General features: G+C 31.1%; 1 protein-coding gene and 1 long non-coding RNA gene across 5 annotated transcripts in view; one reads left to right on the plus strand and one right to left on the minus strand.

Annotated features, from left to right (window-relative positions):
* Positions 1–25364, minus strand: part of LOC106690163 (sodium-independent sulfate anion transporter) — a 190514-nt gene that overhangs the window by 129079 nt on the left and 36071 nt on the right. The window contains exon 2 of one of the 4 annotated variants that reach the window (XM_014435496.3): positions 19096–19132. The gene's annotated coding sequence lies outside the window, so the exon portion shown is untranslated. Of the gene's footprint in view, positions 1–3183; positions 3283–19095; positions 19133–25364 lie in introns of those variants that run through there. The other 3 variants (XM_067051443.1, XM_014435497.3, XM_014435498.3) reach the window with 3 other exon arrangements.
* Positions 4791–5118, plus strand: LOC136796772 (uncharacterized). Its single transcript, XR_010844519.1, has 3 exons — positions 4791–4864; positions 4930–5011; positions 5091–5118. It is a non-coding gene; the product is annotated as an uncharacterized lncRNA (long non-coding RNA).

The raw sequence follows: 25364 nt of genomic DNA on the forward strand, positions 1-25364 counted from the left end.
ATATATTCATATGTTAAAATTATATCAATTTACTTTTACTTACGTTCCAATGAAAAGTTAAGGGAAAGTACGGTGATCGTGAAAAATCTCAAATTTGTTTTTTTAACTCTACGTCTTAAGGTCTACTCATTGCAACATGGCCATGACTTGAAAAATGGTCTATGCGTGAACAACCAAGCTCAAAAACTATTTAAGGAAATACCAATTTATATTATCAGTATTATACTTTTATAATATTATCTCAAAAAAAGCTCTAACGATTTTAATTAAATTCGTCAGATAAGTGTTCTTTAGTATCAGATTAGGTCTTATCCCCAATGAAATAGTCTGACGGAGCTTAAATACTGAACTTTCAGTTTCCAGAAGGGTATAGAAGTATCCTTCCTCTAAATGAGGTATAGTAAGTTATATTACACAGTTATAGTAAGGACTATACCTAAGTAATTGACTATTTATTTGAAATAATTAACCATATCTAATTACCAACTGTAAGGAACAGAGTAACAATCAAATATGAAACAGTCTGATGGATGACTAAAGGAGAAAATAACTGTTTTCGTGTTGCATGGTTGTAATGACAATAGTCAGATTTTAGTTTCACTTCGCTATGGGGAGTATCGTCATCCTGAATAAGAAATAAATCATTTTTTTTCAAAAGCACAAGTATGAATTTCATCTCAAAGTAAGGTGGTAAGCGGACGTTGTGAGTTTCACGCACCAAATATTTGATGTAACCTTTGTATTGAAAAAAAAATTATTCATATATAGACTAATTTTCAGTCTTAATTTCAATATTAACCGCTAGTCCCGACCGTACCGAGAGTCCATTGTTCAATTTAATCTACAGGATCAGATGGCGGCAAAGAGGAACCAGGCTGCAAGGAGAGATCTGATCTGGTTGAGCCAAGGTAAGGTAACCTAAGCAGAGGTACCGCTGCTTAAGGAACCCTACTATCGCTTCCTACTGTCAACGTCTACGTGTCGAACCAGCTGCTAATAGCTTGACCTTTAATAGCTCTAAGAAATGGCAGGTTATTTTATAACATAAATAATGTAGAAAAGGAATAACAGCCGTTATTTACCGATAGGCCTGATAAGAACCGTAGATTCCACTTCCAAAATAAGGTTTTCTTTCTGAATGGGCCATGTAAGGGACACAACACATTTCTGAATAAATAAACAGTGGTTTATCACTAATATTAATTGAGAAAGAAATTATCCACTTTCCACATTTTTGCGCACTTTGACCCTTCGTAGGATTTTGTAGGCAGGACAATACTAAAACGAATATTTTAACTTATTTCAGGATCCATTAGTAAAACTAGCAACTTATTTTGATACCAGTATCGAGTAAGTTTTTAAATCAACATTACTTTGGAGGGATGAGTTTTTGTGAATCTATGAAATAAATATTATCTAATAGAAAATTAGTCAACAAAAAAATAGTGAACATAAAAAAAGGTAGTTTAAACAGGCGAATGAAACAATGCGGAATAGCGGGTTTCCGTGGACATAGTCAAAAAATTTGTAAATACTGTCAGATTAATTTGAAATATTACAGCAATATAACTATAAAATGGGAAAATTTCTACTAAAAATATAGAGTCACAGCTCTTCTACTATTCATATTTCTGGAAAAGTTGAAGTTTTACAATAAATTATCTTCAACAATTTTAAGGACGCCTTGAACCCCTAGAAATGTTATTATACACATATGTTTTTCGGTTGTCTCTACAGACAGTAGATCTTTGGCCTCCCGAACCAGCCTTCTCCAAGCCAGCCTATCTTGGGTTACTGCTTTACAGTTTCCTGCTTGGAACTCTTTCACATCTTTGTTGATTTAGTCTATCCATCTGGTTTTTATCCTCCAACGTATATATATAAACTTCATACATATCCATTATATGGATAATTCGATAATAATTCGAATATAATAAGCGAATACTTATTAATCCGAACATTATTATTTCCTATTATTCATATTTTATTATTATTTCATTCTATTTTCTTCAAAACAATTGTGAAAATAAATAGAATCAATTGAGACCGGTTTCAGTTTTAGAAATCGTTCGAATATTTATACCGAAAAAAAATTCGTACCAGCCCTGACCGATCGGGGTGAATATGATTATAACGGATTTCTCACGCCCAATACCTTACGAAAAAGCGAAGAAAGAACCAGCTATTTTTACAATGGTGGTATTCGTAAAAAAATCAATTGAAAAGTGCGTTTTTATGAACAAAAAAGCGGAAAACATAGTTCTGAAATTAATATATCTTTTAAAGTTTAGGATGATGAGAATAAAAATATCAACTGCCACTTTGAACTAAAAGATTTCAAAAAACACAATAAATTTTCAAAAATTCCACAAATTATCAGGTTTTCAATTGAACTAGAGAAAAAAAAAATAGAAAAAGGTATGAATGAAACAGTCAAAATGAAATTTTAATTTTATATAATCTGCTCTTGGCATATTCCGTTCCACTGTGACGGCTCATTAGCAATTTTCAAAACGTACTAAAACAAATTAAGTAACTAAACCAATCAAATATAAAGAGTTCACAGGGAATAATATGGGGCCAAATAGTAATTAGACTTTTCATAAGCAATCTGTTATTGTTCGGTAGGAATTATGATTAAAAACTAATTATTTGTGGTACATAAAGAAGTTAAGAAAATAATAATATCTGATGACAAGGCATGTAATAAAGTATAATTGTTTTTAATAGACGTGATCATAAACTTATTTTGAAATATTAAAGGCTGAGAAAACATGGGATGATACAGTAGTGTATAACAATATAGTATTTTATATTGTATTCTACTTTAAAAATAGAGTAGTTTATTTTTTCTTACAAAATGTTAAGTTGTTATTTATTTTTTAATAATAAATTGATAACCAATACAACCATATAGATAAGAATCATAAGAGTAAGAAAATTCTATTGAAACATTTTTGGTTATAGAAAAAAAAATTATAATGTACACTATTAATGCTGAATTTTCCTCCAGACTCCATATCCATTTCATATACATACGACATATTTCAAAACAAGTCGCGAACTCTTTTTGACGTTATAATTTTATTCAACTACACAAAATTTGCCAAAAAAAAAACTAAACACACAAAAAAATAGATTAGTTGAAAAAAAAAAGTACATAAATAACAAAAATATACTCACAAACAAAAGAACCAAACAATAAATCTAGTACTCGACCGGGTTCCACGATTTTCCGGCCGCTACCCGAGATCAATTAGGACGAACTGGTGGAGATGGACAGCGAACCAACGGCTGGTGGGGCGACCCCCCACCAGGGAGTTTTCGATCCTCAGGGTCAGAAAATCTTGTACTATGGTATCCTTGTCGCTAAATGTCGGGTTTCGTCTGGGTCCGAATCAGCAACAATAGGCAGGAAGCAGGTTCTGGAGCATTTCCTGGTTCGCGGGGGTGAACGGGTAGCTTCTTCTTGTAAGACCTTCGGCAAGTCTTCCAGGCAGGAATACCTATCATTTCTAGCACGTCTGCATAATATTCGTTGTATCCAAACCTAGCACACAAAGCATTATCTATGTAACCAAAGCGCAGACTTATACATTCATAACTCAGCATAAAACATCATAAGATGTGAAATTTGTGAATTATATAAAATTAGATACAATTTATAAAATTGCAAATCAAACACAAGACTTTAACCGTGTTCCCTTATTGTGTTTGTTATAGCGTAAGGCATCAGCGAATGTCATTGAGAGTGGACGGTATAATCCCTCCCGTTAGGAAACAACTTAGTTAAATAAAATCTGTAACTACAACAACTCTATATTAAAATTATAGTGGTTTTGGTTCGCTAATTTAAATAATATATCCATTAATCTAATAACAACAATATTAAAGGAAAAGTAGGGAAGGAGAGAATCATGCAGGAAAATATGGAATAAATAAAAATATTGAGGGAAAAATAATTGATGGAATGTAGAATAGAATTGACCATTCTAACACTAAGCTTGGTACGTTGGAGTTCGTCCAAAATAATTATATGGGTACGTACTAAAATGGTTTTATTGAAGCCAATGAATTAGTATTTATTTGAAGTAAGTTGATAACAAATATTATATTAATCGAAATTTGCGATGTTAATCGGTCAACTTGGTCAATATTCAACACGGGAATAAATGGAATAAATAATTTAATACATAAAACAGACCTTTCAGCCAAAACTGTTATCTCAGTCTACGGTTCTTCGTTTGTTTCCCTCCCACTTTCCTAAAAAAAGATGACTTTTTTTCCGCCGACCGCCAATGAGTTTCTATCGGATTGGGAAAATAAAGTCGGTGTCTTCATACACTTGAGCTATAGGACGCTTTGATCTCTTCTGTTAATTTCCCAGAGTAAGTGCTCAGTGTATCTCGCTCCACCCAGTTTCTGCCTATACTGATCTTGTTACTTCTACCTTGGCTTGTGAGCCCGTGCCGCTGTTGACCCGAAAAGGTAAGACTATCAATATTTAGAATATATATAGGTGAATTCATTTTGCTACATGGAAGTGAAACTTCTGCAAATGAAATAATGTATTAAAATTTTATTAATAATGATATTTATTTTACAAAAATACTATAACATTATTATTTATTTTATTTTCATATCATTTATTCAATTGTATGTGGATAATTATAGTTGGCCTTGATAGGATTTTTGCTAATGAAATAAAGAGGAAAATTGACAAAAATGTAGTTATGATATATAATTTTTAAATGCTTGAACTGAGTAGAGGAAGGTTACAAGCATTGTTGTGATAAAAGTTTAAGAAATAGTGTCTGCTGATGAATGATTTTGACTTTGTTTTAAGTGATATTTGACTAATTAGGTAATTAAACATATGTGGGATATACTAATTAACAAAAAAAATATCTTTTACCTAATGGTTAATAGATATTGATGTTTTTGACCTGGGCAGAATAGCCTGCATGAAGTTAGAGTTGTTTAAATTATATGGTTTCAAAGTTGTATTAAGGTAAGCTAAATTATAAATAATAATGTTAAGTAATTGAATTGTTTATAGGATCATACATGTAATAGAAACTGTTTTGTAGTAGATTGTCCCTGAAGATGGCCGGATTGGCCGAAACGCCGGACTTAATAAGAGAAATAAAAGGTTTTGAGACTATAATGGATAAAATTTGAATTATTTATTAAAAAGTTACCAGTCTCAAGAAAAAATTAAGATTATAAATTATTATTTATTTTATTTTCATATCTAATAATAATTATTAAATAATGTTTTATTTAAATATACTATTCATTCGTTAAAATATAGTTTATATTTTCATTTGTATTATTAGTAAATGTTGATATAATTTGCTTGTGGTAGCTAAAATAAGAAATGTAAACATTTGATTGGATGTTTTCAATACATTCTGCAAATATTGCATCAATTGCTGTACCAACTCTAATCCTACCTAATAATGGTTAAAATTAAGTTTACTTTAAAAATAAAAATTCTTTTGACTAAATTTAACCTAACAGTAAGACCTAACGTGTTTAGAACGGGAACATGGTTAGACAAAGATTGCTACTCCTTACGTATTCACCTTAACAATAATAATTGAACAAAGTTCAAACGTATTACTTTTTATGTAATTACCCATTTATAAAATTTAAAAAAAAATTATTTTCGCGCTATATTTTTCAGTTTTCGCCTCTCTAACTCGGAGTAGCATCAAGACACAATTACAGCTCACTACAAAGCGGATGAAATACTGAACATTTCTCTCACTTAGAGTATGTAATTTTTTTAGTTTTCAAGATATTTTAATTTAAATGTTGAAAAACTAGTTATAAATTCAATTTTGGCGTAATCTTTTCGACTTTTTAGGCTCAAATTACAATTTTAAATTATTGCTTATGACAAAGAGGAGCGCCATTAGCGTTCCTTCTTATAGCATTATATAATAATAATAATTTAAATAGGACAGCTATTTTCTAAATCTATTCTAGTACGAAAAATTTTTTAATCTAATTGGATAGAAGAAGCTCACAGGAGGTCACTCAATCGAACGGACACTGCCGGTATTGTTGAGATACTGTAATCTCTTACTCTCCTGTTACAATATAACATTTTTCCTGCTAGAATTGACCAGCTGTTGCCCCTCTCCAACGGTTCCGTTACATCTCGCGTCATGAAATCAATTTACTCCCATATAATTTTTTTTTCTTGAGTTAAATTGAATTAAATAAATTTTATAAACGACGGTAAAGCTGTTTTTTTTTCACTGAAAGAAAAAAGTCCTTACCATAAAAAAAAAAAAAAAAAAATGGCCATAAGCCTATCTGTAGTCAAAGTTGTTTGCTCTAATAAATGACATATTTAATTAAATAAAGTCCTTTAAAAGGTTTATTTTTTTTTTATAAAAGTAGTAGAGTCTACTTCGTAATCTTTTAAGCTATTTTGTATACGATGTTTTTGATATATGATACCTGTTTCGGGCTTGAGAGCTGGTTATTATTCTAAATAAATACATTATATTTTGAAATATGAATTGATCGATACTTGAGCTAAAGTGTTTGAATGATAAATCGCTAGCTTAAGCTCGGAATGAATACTATTTCACACAATATAAATTTTCAAATCCCCTCAGCAGATATTTGAAATTCTTTCACGAATTAACAGAAAACAAATAAAGATAAGAATTTCCAGGCAGACGTTCCTTTAAATACAATCCTAATCTTTGCTTTCCAATCGGCAGGATATAAATTGGGAAACAGGATAAAAGAGTCTTTAAAAGTCAAAGAACCTGTTTCGGTACGTAAGTGGACGACCGCCTGGCCAATTTGGCACTATTATCTTTCCCATTAATGATACCACATAAAATGTTACCGGTACAGTTTCGAATCTAAATGACGAGCTAGAATTCATGAAAATGCATGATGATATTCTTGCTATTCTGTGTCCGGGAGTATGGTTATATATCCGGAATACGGGAAGTCCAGAGCTACAAGAGAATAACGGTGTGGGTGGAAATGTTTATAACTTGTGTGTGGTACTATTTAAGGTTTTAACGACTGTTTCTTTCAGATAGAACATCAAAGGAATTTTTTTTTTTTTTTTAACAGATAGAATTTATCTCTTAAAATAACTTGATTGTTAAAATTCACCTCTAGGATTGACTAAGAAACAACCTAAAAGTTATTAGAGACACAACAAAATTATGGACGACGATATGTTGTTGATTGTTGCTTAAAGGCCTAAAACCCTCTGATCATCAACGCCTATGGCATGATAAAAGTAAAAAAAAAAAAAAATAAAAAAAGATATAAAAAAATAAATAATTAAAAAAAAATCAAAGAAGAGTTCTTTATAATTTATAAAGAAGGCGATGTGCTTTTAAAAATTCAAATACTAATGTAATTTTAGCTTCCTCATTTGTGAGAGCCTCTGATAAATTTGGGGTCAGTCCTATCCTGTTTATTATTGGCAAATAGTGAGTACATTCTTCAAAAATATGTCTAATCGTAAGAATGGATGACAATATTTGCACATTGGAGGTGGCAGTTTTCTGATCAGGTGAGAGTGCGTGAGGAGAGTTTGACCTATTCTCAAGCGGGTTAGAGCAACTTCCTCCTACGGCTGTTGCGGTAGGAAGTTTACCATGGTTTTACTGATCGTTTTATTTCTTTTAATTTACTAGGAGAGCTTTCATCCCACTTGGCCTGCCATTTTTCTAATATTTGTAATTTAAGGGGTGCACTGAGTTCTGAAGGGGTAAGAACGGCGGTGCCTCGGCCAGGGAGCGTGAGTGCCTCTCTGGCAGCTTTGTCCGCGAGCTCGTTACCTATAATCCCAATGTGGCTTGGACGACGATATGAAGAAAACGTATGATAGGTTACTAATTTTTTTACGAAAAATTATTACAAATGATTCAATGGACACCTTACAGAAACATAACGTAAAAGCAGTTAACTATAGTGAGGCGAAAACATATTTTCCTTCACACTGGTGTTTGTGTCGCATTTAGCCAATAAGAGCCCAGAGCTTTTAGAGAGTGCCTCAGGTCTGGAAATATTGTGTTCGAATTACTGTTGCGGACAAAAGATAGTACCTAATTTCTAAAATAACTAATTTGCAGATACGTCACACTGGGTATGGACCAACGATATCTCATTATTCCTTTAAGAAGCTCATCAGAGAAAGTTACTGTTCAACAGGTGTTTCTGTACAGATTTGTATAGGCTGGACAGCTATTTAATTTACATTCTTTCTTTAAGGCCTAATTTCAAAAAATTAAATTTTGTTTGATACAGCCATTCTTGAGTTCTATTGATGGGAGTTTAGTTGGTCAGAAGTGGATTATATAGAGAGATAGGGGGTAAGCCCAAGAGAATAAAATAATGTTAGTTATAATTAATAGAATGTTAATTATGTTGATTATAGTGATGGTCAACAAATAGTTGGTGTCAAAGTCCTGGTGTATGATGAGATTGTTGAATAATGAGAGAAGTGTGCTTACTTGGTGTGAGCGGCCTGAACCCCATGTTCGTGATCTACTGCTGCTGAAATTAGGCGACGGCCTCCAGGCAGAGTGCTCTCCGTGCAACACTCAGAGCTGCTTCTAGCCTATCATCTTTCTTATCCTAGTGGTAGTGTAACTAGGCCTACAAAGTATGCAGAACCCGTATGCAGAAAGTCCGATTTAAAATTCCATAAGGTAGCAGTTACCCCTTGTTCAATATAGGTGGTGCCGATGGAATTTGTACATGTGCCAATAGATGGCGTCTCCTTGGCTATTTCAGAAGAAAATTACATCTCCCATCTGAACTCCCCGCAAAACCTAAAACTAGAGTCCTTTGAACAAAACAACTTTCATACATTCTTAAAACTAGCTAACTAGCTACTAATACTAACTACTATCCTAGCTAATACAATACTAGCTACTGTACTCCCTAATAAAACTAGCTAACTAGCTACTAATACTAACTACTATACTAGCTAATACAATACTAGCTACTGTACTCCCTAATAAAACTAGCTAACTAGTTAATGTATTTTCTCTATAAACTTTTTTTGCCTATAATCTTGGAAATTGAGAAATAGTGAATTTCTGTTATTATTTTTATTTTTTTATACGATTTTGGTTGGGTGGATCTAGTGCATCCAATAATTATTGTACATTCAACAGTTCCATTTTTGTAAATGTCACGAAACCTGACAAGGATGATGGTTTCTTCTTAACCCACCCTACCTCTCTCTAAACGAGCTCACTGAATTAAAATTCAAGTGTAACAGCAATTTGAGAAATTTAGACCTACTTAGCAGAGACTGGATAATAATGAATCCTAGATTTCCATCTTTAAATTGAAGTTTTTTTTTTTTGTTGTTTTTTTTATAATTTATTTATTGTTATTTACAACTGTATACATATATACACATCAAGTAAATTTGCTGTAAGTGATATTATGCCATGATACAAACATGTGGAGAATCTACCCATTGATAGAACTCCAAAAACACTTCTAAAGGAGGAGATCTCGAGGCCATCTTCTTTTCAGACGCCAAGGAGGATTATTAGGTAAAGGAGAATCCAAGTTAGAAACGAGTTGGTTTGGGTGATTGGGAAGTTTATTATGGAAGAATTGGTATCTGGTTCTGGCCAAATCGGCAACATAGGGGACATTGAGGTCCTGATGGATGATTTGATTTGTGACAAAGTAAGGAGCATTAAGAATATTACGAAGGATTTTGGACCGTAAGGATTGGATTCGAGAGGAATTAGATGGTTTAGTGGAGACCCATAGCTCAATTACGTATGTCTAGATAGGCCTTAGTCATGTAGATCAGTCTTTTGTAATGGATTAGAAGTTTGGACCGTTTGTCTAGTAAATGTTGTAATAGTCGGAATCGACGAGCAGTTTCCTTCAGTCTTTTCAGTCTTGTATGAGGATTCCATGTCACTCGTTTGTCCAGATTTAGTCCTAAGTAACGGATCTGCTCAACAGGAATAAGTGAGGTATTATTAAAAGATACTCTGGGGCAAGACGAAGGTTTACGACGAAGGGTAAATGTGATTTTGTGGGATTTATTGGATATTTTAATCCTCCAGTTTTGGCACCATTCTTCAATGGTGGTGATGTGGGATTGGAGAGATTGGGATACAATGGAAAGATCATTCATTATTCACTGATAGTAGGCATGTGTCATCGCCATACGTTGTGAGAATAGAGTTAGGATGGGTTGGGATGTCAGCTGTAAGCACTTTATAAAGGATAGGACCAAGGATACTACCCTGAGGTACACCACCTGACTGAGGAAACAGGGATGAATAAGCGCTGTTGTGATTTACTTGAAATTACCTGTCTGAGAGATAAGAACTAAATAGAAATTAAAATTAAAATTTTTGGTTGATAAATGTTGTTAGAAATCGGTAGTTGAAATACGAAATTTTTCATGGGAGACATTAAAGGTTTAGACTTTAATATAGTCAGCGGAATGGTTTATATATGTAATAATAAGAACTATACCACATTGTATGGTATCAAATTAGATCAGAATAAAACATTGAGAGGGAAAGATCTCTGTGATTAACCAAGGATTTTAGGACTTAGATAGAATGTCTTAAGTAAAAATAAGGGAAAAACGAAAAAAACGTTTTTTAGTTAAAACGAATAGCTTTGACGTGTATGGTCAGAACACGTTAGAGGAATTTGTTTTCCTCATGATTAAACTCCTCATATTCCCTATAATATTTTAGATAGGAGCAGAAACAATTGTGGTTTAGATTTTATCTTAAAAAAAAATATCATAAAAAACAAAAGCATGTCCAGGAAAAGAATTAAATAAAAATAAAATAACTGTCATAGCTTATACCCGCAAATCCATTAACTTAAATGATGTGAAATGGTTAAAATTGCCGTGGAGAAGTGTCGGTGTCAATGACCCCAAGAATTCATGAGCTTTTAGTCCTAGAAGAATAAGTTTTTGTCTTATTAAAACATTAAAGTAGAATGACTAAAATTGCTACGAAACAAAATTTAATTTCTGAGGTTTATTCCAATAAGAAATCCATTATGGTCATAAAGTATTATGTTATGTAATAATAATATTCTTTATTTTAAAATGAATAAGAAAGCCACACGAAGATAAATAAAGAGATACTTCAAATCAAGACATCTAAGAATACAATTGATTTCGAAGGAAATTTATACTTTAAAAACTGATAAACGGTAAAAGGTTTACAACCTTATACAATTTTAAGAAACATATGTTAGATTATTGAATAAATTTTACAATTCTTGATCACCAATTTCGAAAGAAACAATAAATAAAACCCAGATCCCAAACGGTTTCTGAATAAAATATGTGTATTTTTCAAAAATATTTAGAGTGTATTTTAAATTAATTTAGGAAGAAATTAATTGACCTCTAAATGATAAAGAGCCAAGCAAGTAAATGAATAGGTAGATGAAAATATTTTAAAAATATAATAATAGAAGATAGAATATTGATATACTGGAAGATTATTGATTGACCGTGTGTGAAGATGAAAGGAATATGGTCCGGGTGCGGTCAAGAAAAACTCAAATAGTAGAAATATGCTAATTTAATGAGCCAACGTTTCGCCCCACGTTGCAGGGCTTCTTCAGGGCTATTTTGACGGCAGTCAAAACTAAAATGACCGTTGGGGATGGGAGGAGTGGGGACAGCCTTGTAGCATTAAATTAGTATATTTCTACTATTTGAGTTTTTCTTGACCGCACCCGGACCATATTCCTTTCATAGAATATTGATATATTTTTTTTAGGTTTATAGCTTTATGGATGGTAAAAACAAAGAAATAAATAAAAATACCGTGTTATTGTTGATATATCAATATATATAATTGAGGAAAAAGCATTTGGAACAGATTTTTATATATAAACTGTAATACAAACAGTATATATACCGATTATAGACAGTTTTATTTTATAAATATATATATGTTTCACATATCTGTAACTTTTCGGCCCTTAACAATTGGCCATATCCGGACATATTCCTCTCCTCATCACCCCAGTCACATTATTAAAATAAATTTTTACATTTATAACTCAAGGAAGTATTTATTGCCATATTTTTAAAAATTTGTTTCCTTTTTTTCTTAGCTGTTTTTGATACGTCATCAAAAACTAATATTATACACAAGATTTAGTTTTTAAAACATATGTTACTATTGAAATTGTATAAGCTTTTTGATGAAATTGTATAACAAAACAAGAATTTTCATTCATATTTGGGCTAAATTTACTACTTTTTAAAATCTAAATTTAATAATCTTTTTTAAAATCTTGTTTTGTGTAGATTGCTATTTTTTCCTTTTCTAGCCATGTTTTATCTACACTAACATAGTTCTTCAGACTTCTATTGGCTTACATTAAACTGTTGGATTTATTATCTAACTATTTTTAGGGAAATGCAAGTGCAGTTTCAACTTTGTTTAATTTATTTAGCTATATATTTTAAATTCAAATTTGTTGATTCCGTTTCATAATTGATTGCTTCTAAAACTATTCCTTTATTTTCATATTATTTTAACTTTCTGATAATCAAAATTATGTCGTTATTTTCTCGTATGGTGTAGTAGTAAAACTGTTATTTATTTTTTTTTTTTTTTGATTCTTGCCATCAATAATTTTAATTTTCAGCTTTACATAGTTATAATTTAATCACAAAGATTTTTAGGTTATTAACAAAATGTATATGAAATGATAAACGACTGGATAAAAAGTCGGTCTCAAATAAAGTATAAACTCAAGTTATATTAATCTAATCATCTAGCAATGACTTTGTTTAACATAAAGCTCCATGCTTTCCCTGTTGGTATCTGGGGCAAGGAATACACGGAAGTCTTGCCTACAAGCGAAAGCCCTCGAGCAATTGATTCCCCTTGGTACTGATCTATCAACTTCCTTAAGGAACGTCTCATCCACAGGAAACCGAGAAGTCCTTCAAAGGTTTATCGTACAGAAATAACACACTTAAGATACATGTATAGGTAAATCAAAGCGCTGAGAAACACCAGGTACATCATATATAACATGTATCATTTTCAAAGGATTTTCTATTTATGATACGGTAAAAAATGTACGTACCTATAGAATTAATTACGACAGACAAATATGTCATTATAAAACTTAATGTCTAATAAATCACAAATCAAATTTGAATTATTAAATGACCAAATATCACGCAATATAATCCCAGTTATATACTTCAAAACACCAACCACCAACTTTAATATTTTAAAATGAAACCCAGTTTCAGAGAAAAGCAAAATCTCAACACACAACATACGTTAACTACCACACTATAATTTCAAATGGGGGCTTTGAAAAAAAAAATCTAATAATTCATCTACTACGTTTCGTATATTTTTTTAGCCATTTTGAAGTACTGAAGACTAACTCCTACAGAATATTTTTCCGTAAATCGAAAGGCAAACTGCCCCTGACCAGTTCAACAGCTGTTCCCTATTTCTCCATATCTGATGCCTGTGCTTGGTTCGTATCTGCTCTCTCTATCCTCCATTTTACCTAACTCTATGACGCACGCCGGTGGATAATCCTTTATCTTTTTTTCTGTTCATAATAAATGGCTACTTAAAGTCAAGGAATCAGAGTGAGGTTGAGTTACTTCTTACTAATGCCTTGCAATCAGTCCAGCGGCTGATCATGATGGCTAGCTCACGACCTTACATAATTTTTAACAGTAGTATGGTCATTACTGAGCTGCAACTGACCGATTTATCATTAGGACCAATAATGTGTCGTCTACTGTAGATTAAACCCCCGCAAAAGCCCACAAATTAGTGTGCCACACTTCGTTCAGAGCAGTAAACTCAGCCCCTAAACCCTCTAGCCTATCTCATTCCTCAATGTTACTTCCCTTAAGTTTATTCAAGTATTATTTGTACAATATAGAAAACGCACAACTACCAATATTGGACTTCCTTGTCGTCCATAAGAAGTAACTAAGAGAAGGTCGCATACGTATTCAGCCTTCAATTGTGTTCTTTAAATGTGCGTAGTTCAACTTGACCATAATTCACATTTTTTCGTCAAAAACGCAACAAAGGAATATGATATGTTTTTTTTTTAAAGTAACTATCAATAGTAATCTGACGAGGATGGACACCAGTAAAGTTAAGAAAATTAGCATAATTTTAACCGATAGTTAATCCAAAATAATAGAATAATCGAGTAATAGTTTGTTATTCTACAACCATCTTGAGTCAATGGCTTTCACATCATACTATATAAAGCTCTCTCTTGTAAAGTAAAGTTGAATGGATTCATGATTCAGGATCATTGTAACCCATAAATTTCATTGGAGGCATTGTCTTTTTTCTAGTAATCTATAATTCAGTTCACAAAAGAGTTATTAACTCGCCTTTTGCAGTATTATATAGTGCAAGAAGGAAATTAGACGCTAGAGACTAGCATTGTAGCTCAACAACCAAAGAAAAAAAAAGGAATCCAGAGAATAATGACGATTATTCATTACTATTGTTTAATATATAACATGATTTTCACGCTGTAAACAACAGCCCACATTACATTTGATGTCGTGTCACTATTGTCATGCTATAACGATTTGATTGATACCTTAGTAGTAAAATTAATTATCTGCACATGCATGACAACAGCCACATGACACCTTGACAGTGGACTATTGCACTTTATAACGTTACACCAGCCTTGCATGTTTCCTATTTAACATTCATTCACCAAGTTGAACTATCAGCGAGGTTACGTTGATTAATTAATTTTATTTAAAATTAATTTTTATTGGAAGAAGATAGTTGACCGTAAGAAGTAGATTGTCGGAACATAGTCCAGTTGACGGTCAACAAAGGTATTAAAATAGTAGGAGAAAACTATTTATTGTTAAGCCAATAAATAGTTATTGTTTAACTCCATCCGGACTACTTTCTGACAATTAATTTTGATGTTCTTTATTTTAATGTATTTTACTTTTATTTAGTTAATTCATATACTTGGTAATCATGGTATGAGGAATTCCTCTGTCACTATTTTGTAGTTACAGAGGTATTCATGATCTTTAGTTTAACATGTTAAATGGAAAAATATTCCTTTACCATGCTAAAGCGATATAACATATAACATGGTTGAATAGGGGTATTCATGATATTTTGTTAAATGTAAAATGTTTTACCATGTTAAATGTTATAAGTATAGCATTGTGAGCAGCCCTATATAAAGTCATGTTAAATGATAAATGCATAAGAGCTCCTAGCGGATTTTCTGACTAACTTGTTTAATAACCTTTCCTTCCAAAATTTCATGTTATTATTTACTTATAAGTTTGATTACAGTATTTTATTACAACATGCCTAAAATAAGTGAAAAGTAGAAGTGTAAAAGTTTGGCTTCTGATTTACTATATTTTTTAAAAGGTCCAAAACACAAGACAAAAGAAAAAACAAAACATAAACTGCGAGTAAGTAACCTAACACGATAAAACAGTGACAAGCTCAGCTGGTCTGTTTCGTGACGTCCATTTAACAGACCTAGTAACAGACTCTCAGCCATGTTACATGTTATATCGTTTTTAACTTGGTAAAAGAAGAAAATATTTCACAATTTAACACCCTTTAACATATTAAACTAAAGATCATGAATACCTCTAATGTCTGTTTCTAGGTCTGTTAAATGGACAATGACGTCACGCAACAGACCAGCTGAGCTCGTCGTCATTTTATTTGCTGTCTTAGGAACAAGCAATGTAGTATTATACGTAATTCTTGCTCGTAGTTTGTGTTGTGATTATGTTAGTATTGTTTTGGATTTTTTAAAAACTAATAAAGCAATGTATGACAATAATAATAATGAAATTACAGTTGTCAATTGGCTCATCTTATTTCTCTTCTTCACAAGTTAGAAAATGAACAAGACGCTCAGTGGTCAAAAGTTCACAAGACATTAATCAAAACTTATAAGTAAACAATAACGTGAAGTTTTGGAAGGAATAGTTATAAAACAAGTTGCTCAGAAAATCCGCTAGGATCTCTTATACATTTAACATGACTTTAAATAGGACTGCTCACAATCCTATCTATATTTATAAGATTAATTATTTCATATTTTCTTGTTTGAGAGTGGTTTAGTTTATTCTTAAATAAAACAAATTTGATCCTTTTTTTCTCTCAACTTTATTCTTTACAACTTTTCCAACGTTTCGACCCTCAGGTCATTCTCAAGGATACCTTCATATTGATGTCATTTTATTTTTTCAAATGTTAAAAATGCAGGCTAATTGCCTTTGTCCCATATAACCTTTTCTAAATAATTTTTTCCTAGATTTAAAACTTTTTTAAAAACTTTTCTTCCTTCCTTTATTCACATTTGCAACTTAAAACAGAACCTACCTTCAACAGGTTAGAAATTTGTTTAAAGGTTTAATCTAGGAAAAAGTTATTTAGAAAAGGTTATATGGGACAAAGGCAATTAGCCTGCATTTTTAAGATTAAAAAAAAGAAAATGACATCAATATGAAAGTATCCTTGAGAATGACCTGAGGGTCGAAACGTTGGAAAAGGTGTAAACAATAAAGTTGAGAGAAAAAAAGGATCAAATTTTTTTTATTTAAGAATATATTTATAACATTTTACATTCATCACATCATGAATACCTCTAATATAACTTAATTTTGTTTTTTAATAAACACTTAGTGTATCAACCCTTTGACTATCAACTTGGGAGATTGGAAATTCTTGAATGACAAATATTTTTTTTAATATAACCGTAGAATGAAGTGATATTTAAAAAATAATATTGAGGTGTAGATAGTTGACCGTAGATTAATGAGGAAATCATTCTCTCTGATTCTTTAAAACTATATATTTTTTTCATATTTTTATTAGGAGTATAAAATAGAAAGATGATATAGAAGGCTATTTCTTCAAAATATTGGTTATTATATATATATTTTTAGTATAGGTATATAAGTTAATACTCACAATGTAATTCAGATATAAACCACTCACTATTTTTCATTGTCTGTCATAATGTTCAATTTATTTATTTAATTTTTCAATTTTTTTAGACACTACTTGCATATCTTATCTTATACATATCTTCTTACCTACATGATATTATATTTCATCTGTCACTGTTTTCAATTTACTACCATACAATTCCAGGAATATCAATCAATTAAAATTTTGTACTATTCAATTATCAGTTATAAATTTTTTATCATTTATGATTTAATTTAATATTTTGTATAATTCTAAATTTGTTTGTATAGTATTCCTTTTCAATTGTATGTTACTCTAAATGTTGTTGTTATCTCTTTTGTTCTATAGCCCTGATGAAGACCTGAAACTCAGGTCGAAACGTCGGCATAAAATAAATAAATATGGTTTATTTATGTCGTTCTTTGCTGACCGCACCCCCCGACAAACTTCTCCAATTAAAAAATTATATTTTTCGATAGTTCCCCAAACTTGACACATGTTGTAGAGGAAATCAAATTCATAAATCGCTATCAATAAGTTTTTGTAAAATAGCTATAACATGAGTAATAGCTATTATTCATGTGTTAACATGAAATAGGATTTTTTTAAAACCATATCAGAGGCTGCTAGCGGACCGGAACGAATGAGATGAATGCCAAGTACAGCAGCGTTCGGAGAAACCGTTCTCACGTTCAATGGATCTTGCATTCTCATTCCTTGACTCACAGTGCATTTTCAAATGATTGAGATATTAGATGAAATATGAATTATAAAAATAATTATTACAGTTAATAATACACGTACAGTTATTAATAAATGTCGCACAACCAACCCTACACCAACGACTGCACTAGTTAGACAACAAAATCCTTCAATACCCACCCTATTCGACTGATCTATCCTCCCCCCCCCCAACTGATTTCCACATTAAACACTCGGATAAGTTTTAAGTTTAAAACTTAGGTTTTAATTCAGAATTAGGTAAAATGCTTTTCTGGAATTCATACTTCCCAGAACTCCAATTTTTTTCCCTTGTGAAATAAATAAGCTCGTCGTACGTTGCTAAAATATTATAGATTCTAGTGGAAACTATATTGAATTGAATAAGAATACAGTATATATTGTCAAAGTAAAGACAAGTATATATTCAATTCCTGTCAAGAATATGTTTCTTTTCTGTATCAGATCAATATCCTAAATTTTAAATTTATATACATAGTTAAATTTGAATATTTACGCATACTAAGAAAAAATTACTAAACAAGTCTTTTATTCCAAATTTTAAGCAACGAAAAAGCAGCAACTTTTTTTTTATTTTTTTTTTATTACTATCAGTCCTAACAAAATATATTGGGTTAAAACTAGACACTGCATACCCATGAATCCATTATTAGACATAAAATATTACTTAATATTAATCAATATAATAATATTAATACATCTAATTTTTTTTTACTCTTTATTATACATCAATATTTATTATGTCTGTTATAATATTCTTCTTTTTTTAATATATTTTTTATTTATTGATAGATATTAAAATCTGCCACACATTCATACTAAAATAAAATAAAATAAGAATACAAATAAATAAATGAATGAAAAAAAAATCTCTCTTAAAATATATACAAACAGAAAGATAAATAAAATGAACATAATCTCTAGCCACATTTACACTCTTATATACAATCGACCTGAGGATCCCTGAGTCACTCTATTCCCCACGTGTGAAGGGTAGAGCAGAGCTCAAAAGATCCCAGCGCATCCCTCTCACTGCATCACCGGTAGTAAGCCAGTGGAGGCTGGGCAAGTGCGATAAATGTTAATATCAATCTCATATTTCTCTTTTTCAGTCCATTACAAAAACTGAACTTATCATAAAACAAAAAATGTTTGGTATATTTTAAATTATACATACAGCAAATTAATACCAAACGTTGTTAGCAAACTTACAATAACAAAAGCTTAAAAAAATTATTGATTTATTATTTACAATATGGATCCACATCTAGCCTAGTCCTATTTTCAAATTCCTGGCTCTATTTTTCGAAAATAAAACTACCTATGCAACTAAGAGTACATGACTTACCCACTTGGTGTTGAGATTCGGTTGTATAGATGGCTGTCTGAAACATAAAATAAATAATTAATTCCAATGTCTAATAATCGTTAATGGTCCTTATAATTCTTTCATAAATAAGTAAGTAGGTAAAAATATAAATCTAATATCCAAGATTTTTCATACAATTATAGGTTCTGGATAATTTAAAAAAAAAAGAAGAAGATATTTGAGAATTTCATAGAACTGTAATCAACAAACATAATATGAGTTATAATTTGTTGAAAATAAATACTTGGTTCATTATAAGAAAAAATAAAATTAATAATATTTTTTTCTTGATAGAGAGAACATGATATTTAGATAATAATAATGTGAACCCCTCCAATGGACCAAGAGCCATCCATGGGTTCAGTACTTTGTAAGGAGGCATTGTTTTTAGAACAACGGTTATAAGCTATGGTGATTTGGTCAGAATCACACTCAACCACTAGGTTTTTCTATTAAAGGGTACTCACTTTAAGAGGTTGGGTGGACCTCAAGAGGGCTCCATAACCCACAGGGTTAACTCACGACTATAGTGTAACAGAAAATAATTATCTGCCCAACCGCAAATATTTAAATAATACAGATTTTAATTTATTGACAACAAAATATTCATCTTCTCATACCGAATATATATATATATGACTTCCGCCCGTGAGAAGTGAAACTTCTTACGTTCTAATAAACAAATGTATATTATTTCAGAATTAGAAAATGCAGTTTGGTTAAGGGTATCTCTCTTAATTAAATGATTATCTGTATTGTATAATAAATATTTTATTTATTGAGATAGGGGAACGTTTCACTTTCTGATAGATTCAGTCTTATAAGTGCACCTAAAGAAGTTTCACTTCACAAATTCTTGGATGAGAAAGGAATATTAATAATTATAATAAAAAAACAAAAACAAATTATGAATTGAAGGAAAACAAGGAAGCTGTTTATGGTGCAATAGTTCATTTTCCCTAAATATTATTATTTTACTCTTATGCATATGACAAGTCTTTGGTTATTGGATAATACAAAACAGTTTGATGGAGATTTTACTGGGCAATACCACAGAAAGAAGTCGTAGGTAAATCATACTTTGAGGAAATTCACCGAAACTAGCACAAAGGTTGAATGTCAACCCTACATAGATAAAATTGATAAATATATACAATAAAGCCGTTTATATATTTCTTTAGTCAGTACGGTGAACACTTCATTATACCAAACCTTAATATAACAATTAAGATTAAAGCTTTAATAAATTTAAGAATGATTTAAATAATTAGAGAGAAAAGGCACAAATAAATTATAAATTAAAGATTCAATAAAGAATAAAACCATCGTTCAGCTCTGAACGGGTTATTAATATCGATACAGCAATGAATTACAAGGATATAAACCATAAAATTATTCGATTAAAAAAAAACTAAAATATTTTTTTTTGAATGATTAATTAAATTCTATTATTTCTGGAATACTTGAAATGTAAAACAAAGGCCTTTGTCCCAAAAAGTAACAAAGCAGTCCGAAGAATACTGTAATGTTTCTAAATTCAAGAGCAATATCTCGATAAACTAGCAAACCTTTTCTACATTTGACGTTAGTTAATGATTTGATTAAGTAACTCGACATACACAATAATTGATTTTTTAAAGTTGAAGCGTGATTCCCTCAACTTGTCCAAAGCCAAGCTCTCCGAATTTGCAGATCTCTAGGAAATCTCAGAAGCAAATTACAAACTTGAGCTTTTCAGAACTATTCAGTTAGCTGTTTAAGATCAAGAAAATAACCTATTTTTTATGTCAATATAAGAAAAATGTGGAGAAACTTGTGTACAGATATTAATATTATTCTTTCACCTCATCAGTTTTCTATCATTTTCAAAATTTCTGCTTATCTTCGCTCGGTTATCTTTTACGCTAGTTGCAGGCTAAACTAATAGATTATAGATTATGAAACCCGCCACGACTATTCAGGACATTTGCTAACATCTGTGAATACGACGCGTATTTTTATTGAAAACTAAGAATGCTATTCGTAAAAACTGAGAAAAACATGATAATTGTAATTCATCCACTCAATTTTTTTTTTTAAAGTAATTACCAAGAAAGGAAAATAGATTAAAAATCGTTTTTCTTAAGGGTTTAATAGTTAAATATGCTTGTTACAGTCATAAAAGGAATAACTATAAAAGTAGCCATTATGGAATTCGTATAGAGAACAAAACATTCATTTAGAAAATGTAGGTAAAATCGAAAAAGTTGAGTATACTGTCTGTTATTCGCAATTTTAAAAACAATGGTTACAAACAAAGGATAAATTCCCTAACACTACATTAATGTCATTCGTTTACCTAAGTGTTTACCGTTCAATGTGACGCCTAGGAAAAAAATTTCATTTCAACAGCTAAACATATTCATTTATAACTGCCACCTAAAATTGATATGGAACAGTCCAAAATGTTGATTTTTTTTCAGAAATTTATTACGACGATTTTTTTTCAGTTTTTAGATACCATGGTTGTACTCGGATTATACTTGCATGGATTCTATATAGTATTAAATATAACCTAGAATTACTAATTACAAATGTGGGCTCAAATATACGACAGGACGAGTAGGAGTGTAGTGTTCAAATAGTACAAAGGACAAGTCCTTCAACAAAGTTGAAGGCAGCATAATTGCAACTGACCTTGCCAATGCAATCCCTCATATGTTGCAGACAGATTCGCGTAGGGCGTTAGAAGCTGTTGAAATATTAAGATTAGTTAACAGTTTAACACCTTTTTGATTAAATTATAATATCTACTAGTCACTAAATTAATAATTCCTATAACCCAAGCTCTATTTCTTGGAAGCGCCGGAACGGAAAGTGTAGTAGATGTCCTAAATTATTGGCCAAAAATGGCAATACCTTCAATCATTACAATCTGTAATGGTTCTCTTAGGTGAAGTATAGCAATTAGTAGTCCAGTAGCATTAACAACAGAATGTGTGAAGAAATACATTATTTTAACTATGTATTTTAAATTTATTTCCTGTTAAGAGGTATAGAATGGCCGGTCCTTATTCCAGCTCAAATTGAGTGTAATCAATAGTTTTAGCGGGATAGTAATTATACAAAATAATTATTTTTTTATTCGTATAATTTTTATGGAATAACCTGAGGTTACACAGGTACCTCCCATTGATCTTAACCTTGAAAAATTACTTGACCAGAGAGTGCAGGGGAAAAAATATATATCTTGATATATAACACAAATAAAAAATAATGAAAACAAGTATTAAATAAGAAACATAGATGTTTTGTTTTTTAAATAGTCCAAGAGTTGACCATATCTACCAAAAACTGTACAGTTCGATCACAAACAGAAACGAACCAAACTCTAAAAGTCACTTACTGTTAAGAACATCTAGACCAACGTGTAGACAGTGTACCACTAACTGTTAAACACTTACTGACAGACTTCAGGTATTTGATAGACACCGGATTACCTTATCATTTGGCAACTCTACTAAACGATAATAGCCCTACATTCCAGAAATATTTTATTATCTTAAGAAAACAAATATGTACGAATGCATATATATAAACAAATTTTATCTATTTACATCAATTAGTGTTAGTTACTGTCATAGAATATTTTTTCCATATTTTTTTTATTTATATATATATTTTTTTATTAACTATTGCTATGATATTAGCTAATACCTTCAAATATAGATATAATGATATAATACAATGTTTCTTTATATTAGGAAGATCATTCAGTATCCATAGGCGAACATCACCATCGCTGTGGATCGCCTTACATTATATTAAATAAAAGTTTTTTAGGATCACTTAATTAAAACTATTAATTGCCAATAAAATAGGTTTGATACTCCCTGCCTATATCCCATTCCTCATCACCCCATCGTACTTAACAAAACAAAACAGTGGAGAAAAGTAAGAACATATTCAAGAATGTTCCTTAAAATAATAATATAAGAAAAGTAACATGGCGGGGAAGAAAATACGTCAGCATAGCATATGTTGTAATTTGAATAAATCTAATTTAATCTCAATAAAAAGTCAAAATTCGGAACAACTCCTACGTCATCAGCGACACAGATAAAGGTGAGATCAAGTGAAAGCTTCTCTTTGACGTCATATGAACAAGGAAAAAAAAATCGCACAGATTTTGAAATTTAGCAATAATTCTTAGAGCTGTCGTCATCACTAAACTTTTAGTCGATTGATTAAATAGCTCATTTAAATAAAAATGTGAGAGGTTCAAATCACCCAAATGATTTACACCATAACCTCTCGAATGTTTAATAAATGAACAGTTTTACTCAATCTTTACAACATGGCTTTAAAAGTTTAAATATGTTAAAAATGTTGATACCCACTTATCTAAATAAATGTTACAAGCCTAGTAACGATTTTTAGTAATAAACTGATTTTATTTTAGAAATATTGTAACCAGAAAAAAATAGTATTAAATATAATAGAATTCATTAATACCATATTTACTGCCAAAATGACTTTATTATATAATAATGAAATAAGTATATATTCAAAAAAACACAGAAAATTAAAATTAAAGTTTAAAAAAAAATATACACAATCATAATTAAGTTTGCTGTTTACACTTAGCATAGATAAATCCTAAAAGGTTTATTCCCAATCTTGGAACTTACAGCCTATCCTACAGGAGATTCCAGCCCTTCTCTCCCAACTGAGTCACTAGCATTGAAAACTAGTAGAGTTTGAGACAAATGCTCAAGACCTATGTGTAGAATCTGGTTACAGCTAGAACTCTGAATACATGTTTGCAAAAGTTCCCAAAGACACCGACGATGAATAATCTCGAGTATTGGAATGACATAAGACCTAAAACATGTGGAATAATATAAACAGCGTGCTTGGATCAGTAATATTTTGAATTAAGGCATATTGCAAATGAAGACACTCTGTTCAGTCACTTAACTACGTCTCAAACACTCCAGAGATATCCTTCTTTAGACTGATTAACATTGCATGCTTTTGAAAAACAAAATTACATATCAATTTTAATCTAGGATGTTAACCGCTATGGAACGCTCCCATCAACAATGGACTGACTCAGAGCACGTTATCACAATATGTATAATAAAAGTGAAACAGAGCCAATACCTTGACCTTCACCAAGTGCGGTTTTCGAAAGAAAGGACACCCCTTTGGAGGGGGGAACGGTTAGCCGTGGAATTAGATGTTCAAAAAGCCTTTGTCGCCGCCTGGCAGCCCCTATTGTCCCACTCTTTTTTACACCATTACACTATCAGCTTCAAAACAAAATTCCTTCTTACAGGCTTACGCCAATAGTTTTATACGTCCCCATTCCACCCCACTTTTGCTGACTACATCTTATAAGTCTAATCTTTTGCCATGTTTCATGACTAGAAAAAAAAAATTAATCCATTCAGGAAAAGAAAAAAAAATTTTAATCCAGATTAAAAAGAACAAACAGAGGGACTGAATATCACTTTTAATGGAAGTAGAAGATAAATTATAATTATTAGGAAATTTTTAATTAATGAGAGCAAAGAGCTAAAAAGAGAGATGGAAATTACTGTTGATCATCGTAGGCGGTTTCCAATTTACGAAGTAGCGCGATAGCTCAGTGAGTAAGGTGTCGAGTTACAACATCCCGAACCAGGGTTCAAATCCGGTCCATAATATTTATATTGTCATACATGCTCATCATAATTATGAACCCTGTAGATTCCGGAACTCTCTATAAATTGGACATTCTTAATTAAATAAAAAATCTGGTGGTTGAGCCGTGATCTTGATCAGATCACCTCTTAGCACAACAGTTGATCAAGAAACTGTTCTTCCTTACTAAGTATTAACACCTGACGCTTTACTTGTTGCAATGGTACCTATCTTAATTTTAATTTAATGTGATAAAGAACCACAGAAATATTTCTTGTATGTGACGTGATTATATATTTTATCATTGTTCCTTATAAGAACGTATGAAAGATAGCTAAAGACATAATATAAGACCTTACAGAGTACTAATCCATGACCCATCAAGGTTCATAGCGCTACAGATTTCTTTTTTCCGATACATAACCTTAAGCAAAAAGCAATAAGTTGCCATGGAAGGGAGGGGGTGGGTTGTATGCAAAGTTATACAATAAGTTATAAAATTTTTAATGTAAAATTACTCTCGTGGGAACGGAGAGGCTTACTTTATTGGAAAGGGTTTTCATTGAAATTAATTAATTTCG

Source organism: Halyomorpha halys, unplaced genomic scaffold (assembly GCF_000696795.3).
Source record: "Halyomorpha halys isolate HHAL.00 unplaced genomic scaffold, Hhal_1.1 Scaffold1598.1, whole genome shotgun sequence".
NCBI lineage: Eukaryota > Metazoa > Arthropoda > Insecta > Hemiptera > Pentatomidae > Halyomorpha > Halyomorpha halys.